The sequence below is a fragment of the Zonotrichia leucophrys genome, unplaced genomic scaffold (genome assembly GCF_028769735.1).
Source record: "Zonotrichia leucophrys gambelii isolate GWCS_2022_RI unplaced genomic scaffold, RI_Zleu_2.0 Scaffold_773_23260, whole genome shotgun sequence".
NCBI lineage: Eukaryota > Metazoa > Chordata > Aves > Passeriformes > Passerellidae > Zonotrichia > Zonotrichia leucophrys.
This window is the reverse complement of record NW_026992978.1, coordinates 1-10,663: the sequence shown is the minus strand read 5'-3', so window position 1 is coordinate 10,663 and position 10,663 is coordinate 1. Positions and strand designations below refer to the sequence as shown.

The 10,663-nt window shown below is 48.1% G+C and overlaps 1 long non-coding RNA gene across 1 annotated transcript; it reads left to right on the top strand.

The window, feature by feature from the left end:
* The first annotated feature begins 9,309 nt into the window (after positions 1 to 9,309).
* On the top strand, positions 9,310 to 10,654 carry LOC135441973 (uncharacterized). Its single transcript, XR_010438588.1, has 4 exons — positions 9,310 to 9,871; positions 9,950 to 10,104; positions 10,330 to 10,409; positions 10,486 to 10,654. It is a non-coding gene; the product is annotated as an uncharacterized LOC135441973 (long non-coding RNA).
* The last annotated feature ends 9 nt before the right edge of the window (positions 10,655 to 10,663 follow it).

The following is a 10,663-nucleotide window of genomic DNA, read 5'->3' as shown; positions in this document are numbered from 1 at the left end:
TAACATATACATCATCCCCAGGCTATCCAACTCCCTGCTCCGAGTTCCAGCCACAAGTTTCTCAATTACTCTGAGCTGTTTGCTTAATGCCACCATGTAAGTGGACATTCTGGACATTCCCCTTGTATTCTATTGTCTTCTATAAGGCATTCCAAAAGGATTCAGCATTCCTTTAGCTCAAAAGGTTTAGTTTGAATTTGCAATAGTGCTAGTGGAAGAGCTTCTTGCCCCAGTCTTACGATTTGCTGCTTAATCAAATGATTCATTCTCTCCCCGTGGCCGCTTGATTGGGGGCAGTATGGGGTGTGAAGTTCTTAATCTATGCCCAGATGGCTACTAATCTGTTGCACTATTTTGGAAATGAAAGGTGATTCTTTATCTGAGGATATTGTGGCTGGAACTCTGAAGCGTGGTATTATCTCTTGTAAAAATGATCTGGTCACCTCTTGAGCTTTGACAGTTCTGGTGGGGAATGTTTCTGGCCACCCTGAAAATGTATCTATTAATACCAGTAAATACTGATACCCCCCTTTCCTTGGGAGTTCTGAAAAGTTGATTTGCCACTGCTATACAGGCCCATGGCCTCTCCCAGTCTGACCAAGTTTTGGCCCGGGGTATTTTGAGGTTAGTCTGGAGGCAAGGATCACATTATCAGCTCACCTGAGTGATAGTGGCATATAGATTCCTGACAATGATACAACAGTCCTTTCAATCAGATGTGTGTTCTAGAAAGCTTGTGGGAATTACTACTTCAAGGTCAACACTTCATTCCAGTGCACTCTGTATCACTCGCAGCCTCGGTCATTTCGAGAAAGGAGCTACACTCTATAAAAGGCTTTAAGTAATTAGGCCCTAGTGTGTTTTCTAGTGCCCTTCCTTCACTAGTAACTACGAAAATGGGAAGGGATTACTAGCTCTCTTTCAATGGTAGCCCACCCCTTGCAGTTGTACGTCTCTTTTGATTAGTATTATTGTATTATGGCTTACCTTCGAAGAAAATCTGTACCTCACCCTTTGCTGCTTTCTTTGCCTCTCCATCCGCCAGCTCATTTCTTTCCTCCAATTTTAAGCTCACTCTCTGGTGTGCCTTAATATGCTTTTTCAGGTAGCCGAACTGCTTCCAGCAGCTGGATTGTCTCTTCTTTCCCTGTGAGGTCAGCAGTCCCCTCTTCTTCTAGATGGCTCCATGTGCATGCACAACTCCGAATGCCTTTTGCTGTTTCTAAGGCATGGGTCCATGCATTTATCTCAGCATCCTGTGCAGAGGTACCTGTTGGTAAGGGTCCACACTCTATTACCTCTCTGCAGGTAGTCACTGTGAACTTTGCAATGTCGCTTTCTTGTCAGTGAACCAGGTCTCTGCATCGTCCGGAGGAGTGTCCTTTAAGTCTGGGCGGCTGGAGTAGGTAGCTTCAGTGGTCTCTAGGCAATCATGGTGTACTGCTTCTCCTTGATTCCACTGAGAAAAGAAGCTGGGTTGACAATATTAGTCACCACTATCTCTCCATCATCTTGCTCTACCATGATGGCCTGGTATTTCAGAAACCTCTCTGGTGAAAAGCCAGTGGCCACCCTTTACTTCCAGTACTGCAGACACTGTGTGGGACACTAGCACAGTCATTTTTGTCTCAGGATAAACTTGTGTGCCTCTTGAATGTTCAGCACAACTGCTGCTACAGCTCTGAGGCAACCTGGCTATCCTTTGGCTGTTGCATCTAGTTGCTTAGAGAGGTAAGCAACTGCCCTCCGGTATGGACCCAAGTCCTGAGCCAATATTCCCAGAGCAATTCCTTGCATGGAAATATAGAAAGAATGCTTTACTTACATCTGGAAGTTTCAAAGCTGGAGCCGACATGAGGGGACTCTCTAGCTGGCGAAAGGCCCGTGTGGTGTCTCTTGTCCACTGGAGATCTCAGTTCCCATTGGCAATAAGAGCATAGAGGGGTCTGGAGAACAGTCCACAATCATGAACCCACAGCTGGCACTACACTGCCATGCCTAAGAAGGTTTGGAGTTCTTTCGTTGTCTGGCGTTCAGGGTTTGGCATAGGGCTTCCCTGCCTTAAAGTCTGCTGCTCAGCACTCACTTTTTACTCCAGGTAGATTACCTTCTGTTTCACTACCTGTGCCTTTTTCTTGAGACTCTGCATCCTTGGAGTCCTAGGAAATTCAAAAGGCTTACCGTCCAGGCTTCTCTTGCTTCCCTCGTCCGAGTGGCTACTAGAAGACCATCTATGTACTGCAACAGCCTCCTTTCCTCTTGTGGAGCTTCCTGGGACTCTGGGTCCTTGCAAGCTGTTCTCCAATCGGAGTGGAGAATTTTGAAGCCTTCAGGCACATGGACTGTGTGAGCTTGTGTTTGAATGCAAAAATGTTCTGGCTGGCTTCATGGATAGGGAGGCAAAAGAAGGCATCTCTTAGGCCTAAAACAGTGAACCAGGTTAGCTCAGGTGTTAAACAAGTTAGTAAGGTCTATGGATTTGCTACCACAGGGTACAAATTCTGTGTTATCTTATTGACAGCCCTTAATCCAGTACTACCAGTTATTGGACTGATTCCTTCCTTACCTTCCTTTTGAGGGTACTACTCAGTTCTCACTGGTTGTGTTCTTTCATTAAGCTTGATGGGGAGCATCCCATGGGGGAGCATCTTTCACTCTCCCTGGTGCAGCAGAGGCCCATACCCTTGAAAACACTTATTTACTTATTCTAATATCTCCTTACTAATGTCTTTCTTAATTTCAGTGTCTGTTAATATTAAGCCTAACATCTTTATATTATTTGCCTCCAGAGTAACCTTTCTCATTTGAGAATGTTTAGCAAATTGAGCGAATTGTACAAAAGCTTTTAGGTACACATAGTACACATGTTACTTTAAAGGTTTGCAAAAGTATGCCTTTTCAGACTGGCCAGTTGTTCATTCCCCACACTACAACATAAACATTCTCCACAGGTACTAAAGCTTTATTTAAAACTGAACACATGACCCTTGTGCTGACAAAAATTCTTCCCTTTTGGGAAGGTTACCTTTACCCCTCCTCCCTTACCTTGGGAGGAAGCCTTTACAAATCATATGTACTCATTTTGCGAACTGTGATTGCTTCGCATTTCAGCGTGATAACCCTTGCCTGATTTCATACGTTGCTATCTTATCCTGCATGCTGAACAACATGTTTGATTTGCTTTCTCTTTGCCTTGTTTTCCTTTTCAGGGGCCAAGACCAGAGAGCAGTCTGATCTCACAGTCTCTTTGTCATTCTGGGTGATTTCTTAAAACAAAAGACATTTCAGCATACAAAAACTATCCCATTTATCTTCCTATTATAAAACAGTACTAACAGCAATGAAGCACTATAAATCTTTTTATTATCTGAGCTGCTCTTACTGGCAACCTCCTCCCAATGAGCCCCTCCCAAAAGGGGCTAATTTAGGAACCTGTTTGCTCTGGTCAGTTCTTATTATTTATTTCTCCTTGCCCTATCCCGTTTCCATTCAAACCTTTTTACAGACCTTCACAGTAGTTTCTCAGTTTTCCTCCTATACACACAGCTCCAGGTGGCAGGTATCAGATGTGATTCCCACACACAAGCTCTAAGACCTTAGGTTCTGAATCCGCTTGACCAGAAACCTTTAATTTACACTCGGGGCGTGTACCCTGACACTTATTGGAACAGCAAAACAGCAATACCAGTGTTTCTCATAAACACCGCACTGCAATAATACCTGCACATCCAGCTTTTGCCCACAGGCCATTCCCGTGTTCCCTGGGGAGACAGGGCAGCCAGAGCTGTCCCTGTGCCCAGGGCGCAGCCACTGTCACCTCACACAGCCTGCTAGCCTCTTGATGTACCAAAGGCTCCCCGAAATTGCTCACAAAGGCAGGCTATTCTGTTTATTACAGAGAACTTTAAATCCTTTCAGCAGATTGTTTCCAGTAAAGACTTACTGCAGTACCAACCGAAGTCTCATAAATCTCATAAGTCTCATTAACTAATTCATCTCATTCATCCCTTCTATATAAACTCTGTTTTACAAAATATCAGTCTTTTCTAGTTCTCTTCTTGCACAATCTAATTAAGCATTGTGTCTACTTACACTTGTTTTGCTGCTTTGCAAAAGGGCTGTGCTAGTCACAGCCAAAACTCTGATATACCTGCAGACACAGACACACGCACTCACTCTCCCCCCCCCGCCTTATCTCAAATTCACTAGAGCCAAGGCTTGAATTGCTGTGAGGGGGAGAATTCTTGGAATTCTTTTAACTCACTTTATCGAAGTTAAACATAAATCACCGTACTATAGCTCTCCTATGTAAAATGCTACTCTTGTTGCAACAAAATCTTAAAATCTCCACAAACACCACTATACAATCTGAGAATCAAATTACCACAATGCAGCGGAAGAAAATCACCACACAAAATCACTGGGGAAGGGCATATTTCTCAAAGTGCTCACTTTTCTCAACACAACACAGCACACCATAATTCGGCATTTACTCAAATCAATTTTTCCTGGACACAATCAAAATAACAGCACACAGTCTAGAGATCAAGTCCAAACATCCAAGGCAAAGGAACTCTCTGAGCTCATACTCACGGTTAAAATGTACCAAATCTACACAAATCACTACATTCAAACACGATAAATACCATCACTGACATTCCTCCACTCACTTCTCTGCGGGGCACTTCTCTCCCTGCCCCCGCAGCCTGCTGCAGCCGGCGCCTCTGGCCTCACTCGGCTGCTTCAAACACGGGGAGTACTGACCCCCCGCACTGTAGGGCACTGTAGATTTACTCTCTTTTATACACCATACACTTATCACCTGCACGATCACAAACACAGTGCACTGGCCACACACATTAACCATACAGCAACACAGTGTCCGGACATCACACACACACACAAACAAAACACACGGGCTCACCAGTTCTGCTCCATCAGAACTATGAATCCTCAATACACACATACACGGGTTCACCCGGCTTACCCCCAAAGCCGCTAGCGGTCTGCTCCATCAGAACGACGAACCCGGCCTCTAATACAGCTGCTCTATCAGCTGAACCCCGTCTCTAATACAGCTGCTCTATCAGCTGAACCCCATCTCTAATACAGCTGCTCTATCAGCTGAACCCATGAACCCAGACGTCTCTGGGTGGTTTACTCCCTTTCTCTCCTTCCTCCCCCCCCTGGGGCCCCATACATACCGTATTCTCCTCCGCAGGCCAGCGGGTCGTTGTCTGTCCTCGCAGGTGGCAAGTTGAGACAAGCGGAGCCCCACCAGGAAAAAATCCTGGGGCGCGCCATGGAGGTCCGTCTATCCCCCCCGCCCCCGCGGGGACAGAGAACTCCTGGCTGGCTCGCCAAAATGTTTTGCGGAGAAAAGAAGAAACCTCACAACTTGTAAAAGTTGTAAAGCCCGGTATGCTTTTATTACGACGCGCGCCGGACGCAAGCCTCCCCAAAAGGGCATGCGTACCCCTGAAGATTTCAGACCTCCTTTTATCCCCTTCCAAATGCATATGCATACAGTTTCACAATAAGTTCATACATATTCATCTTGCATGACACTTAGCACTAATTCTTCTTTATCGGAGGAATTCCTAGGTCGGGGGCAGATTGACCTCGTGGTTTTTCTGTTTTTCTTTCTCTGTCTCCTCGCTGTCTCTGGAACGCGGCCTCTCCTTCAGCTTTAGCTCCACAGACCCTTCACCTCTCCCAGACACTTCACCTACTCTGTCTCATTCAGAAACCTTGGCATCATTGTTAGCATCTGTGATCTCTGCATTCCTTGGCCTGGCACGCAGGCCAGAGATGCAATTCTGATACCTGTCTGAGCTCCCCAGTCAAAAGTTCTCTCTTTGGAAGCATCCAGTCAGATGTCTTGTCAGGTCTTGTTCTGAGCCGTACGGACAGTATTACAGCGACCTTAGACGGTCACTGTGGTGAGAGAAGGACGAGAATCTTGTTTCTTGATCAGAAGGCTGATTTATTGATATAAGATATATAATACATTATAACTATACTAAAAAGAAGAAAAAGAGAGGTTGCAGAGAGCAGCTATCCCAAGAATAGCATAGAAAGAAAGAATAACAAAGTTCTGTGTGCAGGGAATCTGTCCCTGCGCTGCTCCTGTGATTGGCCTTTAATGATACACAAGGAAGATGAGCCAATCACAGGGACACCTGCTACATTTCACAACAGCTGATAACAATTGTTTACATTCTTCTTCTGGGGCCCTTTGCTTCCCAGAAGAAGGAGAAATCCCAAAGAAAGGATTTCTATGAAGAAATGTCTGCGACATCTCACCCTTCTAAATTGTATAAATTAAAAGAAAAATGCTGATGTGAAATGAACAGGAGATTTCTTCAACTGTAAAATATACAATACTAATAGATCACTAAAACAATCCTACAATCTAAAAAAATGCAAAAAACAATGCAAAGAGAATTCAAGTCCAAGCAGCTGGGTTTCAGGAACAGTCCAAGAGCTGAAGTTGTTTCTCTTGGATATCTGAGAGTCCTTTTCGGTCCTGAAAACAGGCTTGCTGCAAAAGTCCCATCAACAGTTATCACAAACCATTGACAGTCTTACAACAATTTCAAACAACTTGAACAACTTTTAGAATGTCCTTTTCTGGCCCTTCAATGCTTCAGTGCTTCAAAACTGCTGCCCACTGTTTTCAATCTTTTTTATTTTTTTTTTTTTTTTTTTTTTTTTTTTTTTTTTTGTGATCGAAAAAGAAAAGAGCAGCAGCAGAGCAGAGCAGTGCCAGAGAAGGAAAGGCCCTGGGGGCCCTGGCCCATGATGGACCAGGAACCCCAAAACTGGCCCACAAAGGGGGACCAGGACCAGTAGGAGAAACCTCAACCCCCAGTAACACCAAGAGGCCAAATGCTGGCCCTGGCCCAAAAACTTCCTGAGCCCAACGGCCCAGGCCAAACCCATGAGGCAGGCTCTGCACTCCCACAGGCCTGCACCCTGCTGCCAGTACAATGGCAGCACGAGTGGGGACACGCTTCCTTTCCCCAAAACCACTGAGGCATGCCAGCAGCAGGGAAATAGAAGCCTTCCCCAGAGATCCCATCTGGGGTCTGGAGATGTTTGTTTCCCACAGCAAACCAGCTATGGTCTCCTCCATCTGTGCCCTCTTCCCCTGCAATGCATTGGGTTTGTGTCTCATCCGCCCCATGGCATCATTCCCACCCCCTCCGGGCTGGAGATCAGAGGCAGAGCTCTCGGGATGCACCTGCCCCCCGCCACTAGGGCGCAAGAGAGGCGGCAGAGATGGCAGCCTCCATGGGACAATCCCCGAAAAACCACCCCTCAGCCCGCCGAGAATGCTGATCTTGAAAGCAGGCAAACACATCGCCCCAACAGTCAGCTGGCGGGCAGCCCCCGCTCCACGGAAGGGGAGGCCAGCCGCCGGGGCCGCTGCTACAGCAACCGGTCCGGGATGGTCCGAGCTCGAACAAGCCGCCGGTTCCAGGGCAGTCTCTGATGCCGACACGGAGGACACAGCCTCCGACAACGGCAGGACTGCCGGGGCAGCCTGTGCAGGCAGCGGGGGGGAAGCCGGAACCCCGGGGAGGGAATCACACTGGATGTAGGAGCAGCCGCGGGCTGTTCCGAGGGTCCCGCAGGTTCGGCGCCGTCTTCAACACCATCCTGAACAGGGACCGTCTCGGCTTGAGGCGGCGAGGAGGCCGATGGAAGCGGCAGAGGGGCCGGAGGGACCGGAGAGAACAACTCCTCCGCTGAGCCGGAAGCTGGAGACGCGTCGTCGTCGCTTAGCAACTCAGCAGCCACAGGAAGTGCCTCTTCTGCATTCTCAGACGCAGGCGCTGGCAGGGGCGGGGAGGCCTGTGAATCCGTGGGCGGGACTGCCTGGAGAGGCGGAGACGGGATCGCCTGGAGTGGCGGCCGCGCCGGTGAGGCGGGTCTTGAAGGCGGACGCAGCGCTGGCAGGGGCGGCACCAACGGCACTGGTTCGAGCGGGACCGCCCATTCCCATCCCCCCGGAGAGAGAGAAGGAGGGGGGGGAGAAGGTTCCGTCTGCGCAGGCTCCGGGGAAAGAGTAAAAAAAACTTCTTCGCTCGGCGCAGTTTCGCCCCCCCCCGCCGCGAAGCAGGGGGGGCCGGGCAGCCCCCACTCATCCCCCGCCGGGTCTTCTCCCGCTGAGGACAGGGGGCTGGGAAGCCCCCACTCATCCCCCGCCGGGTCTTCTCCCACCGGGACGGTGGAAACGGAGCCTGTCCATAACAGTTAGAAATCCATTGAAAAACAGCTGCTCTCCGTTTCAAAACTGGGAAGAGCTTTAGAAATGCTGGGTAGATAAAAGGCAAAACACGTTCCTGGCCCCAGACAAACTGAAAAATGGAGTTCATGCACTCCCAGACAAAAACATCCAAGGCATACAGGACATGAGTAAAGAACTCAAAAAGCTTTGCCCATCGAAAGAACTCATAGAGATCTGTTGCTGACAGAAAAATCCCATCTTCTCTACACCATTTTTGCCAGAGGGCAATAAGTTTCTCCTCTGAAGGGGAGAACTGAACCTCTTCTTCCAAGGCATGTGTTCGCCATACCAACCGCCACAAACTACGAAGGGCTGGTTCATCAGGAAGGGAAAAGACAAAATTACCTTGTGAAAATGTCCAGCTTGCTCTGGCCAGCTCTGCGAACATCTTCCTGAAGGTGTTCCAGAAGAAGGTTCTCTTTGTGGTCAGCCTTGGCTGTGAACTCTGTCCAAATCAGGATCTTCAGTTCTTCAGTTCCTGGCTTGAATCCACTTCTGTGGTCACTTCAAAGCAACCATCACATGCTACACATACAGGATTTTACCCAGTGCAGCAATTTTGCTCCTCTGGTCTTTATCAAATTAATTTTTGCCCTGACACAAGGGTCACCAGATATTACAGCGACCTTAGACGGTCACTGTGGTGAGAGAAGGACGAGAATCTTGTTTCTTGATCAGAAGGCTGATTTATTGATATAGGATATATAATACATTATAACTATACTAAAAAGAAGAAAAAGAGAGGTTGCAGAGAGCAGCTATCCCAAGAATAGCATAGAAAGAAAGAATAACAAAGTTCTGTGTGCAGGGAATCTGTCCCTGAGCTGCTCCTGTGATTGGCCTTTAATGATACACAAGGAAGATGAGCCAATCACAGGGACACCTGCTACATTTCACAACAGCTGATAACAATTGTTTACATTCTTCTTCTGGGGCCCTTTGCTTCCCAGAAGAAGGAGAAATCCCAAAGAAAGGATTTCTATGAAGAAATGTCTGCGACAGGACAGCTGTGCCCCACCTGGATCCATTATGGTGGATTAGGGCTTGAAAGAATGTGAGGGCAGGCAGAGGATTCTGACCATAGGATTCTGACCATAGGATTCCTAGGCATCCATCTTTACTGTTCTTGGAATCAATCATTCAGTTAGCATCTTCTTCCTGCAGTGTTCTCTGAGCCTCATCAGCTCACCGTCAGTTTGAACTCAGTCATCTCCTTTTGCATGCTCTCAGTCCTTGCAGCCATTTTCCTTGCCAAGGGATTTCTGTTCCTGTTGTGTCCCCGTTGTGTGTCCTGTCCTGTCTGTCCTGTGTCACGGGTGTCAGCACACATTTGTGCCGGGGCTGCTCTGCCCTGCCGCATAGCCTGGTGCGATAGGAGAGGGCCCGGGGACTTGGAATGTGTAATGTGGGGTGCAGTTGGACTCTAGATGGGATTTGTAGATGGACACAGGACATCTGGAGCTCTTAAGTTGTCCTGCAACAGTGTGACTCTTGTCCTAACGTTTTTTTCAGATTCAGATGAATTAAATCTGGGCCAGAGGGCCCCATCCCGGGTGAGGGGATTCCCCCGAGCAGGTGAGGCCCCATTTGTCTGTGCAGCAGAAGTGTACATGGTGACTCTGTTAGAGCTCACTTCTTTGTCTTTCTTTTTAGGAAGTGAATCTGGATATCAGCAGTCAAGGTGAGCCGTGGAGAGAAGTGGTTGTTATTGCTCAGCTCTCAAGAACAACACCTTTTTCATCAGATTCATTGTGTCACAAGAGGGATCTGCCCAGTGTCAAGGATGATGTTTGAGATTGAGGCTTCAGGTGAGTTGAGGATTGTGAGTGGGAGAGGGAGGGTGAGCAGGTATCCAGTTAGGAGTTCTTGGGAGGGGGTTTGCAGGCAGCAGGGTGAGAAAGGGTGTTTATTTGTTTATTTGAGGGCCCCCCCCCACAAGGCTTCTAGCAGAGGCATTCCCATGTCTTAGAGCACACAGAGTCATCCACTGCACTCACAGGAATGCCATTTAACTTTGCCTTTCTCTAACCCAGGTGCCAGCCCTAATAAAGGCCACAGCCTTGGAATCAGGATGAAGCTGGAGCCTGAGGGAGCCAGGCACACTCAGGAGAGGGCAAGTAGCTGACTGGCTGGGATTTGGCCCGCATAACTCTGGACTCATTCTTTGGTTTTGGTTTTCTTTATTGTAGCTGACCGAGAAGCTCACAGGCCAATCACAGGGCCCTCCGAGGCAGGCTCATTTCAGGTGCAACGTGAATGCACATAACCCATCGTACAAAAGATAAGTCAGGGGCCACGGCCTGGAGATGGGGGTGTAGCAGGTTGGGAGTTCTTGGGACAGATTTAAAAATTAGCGGAGGGAAAAGC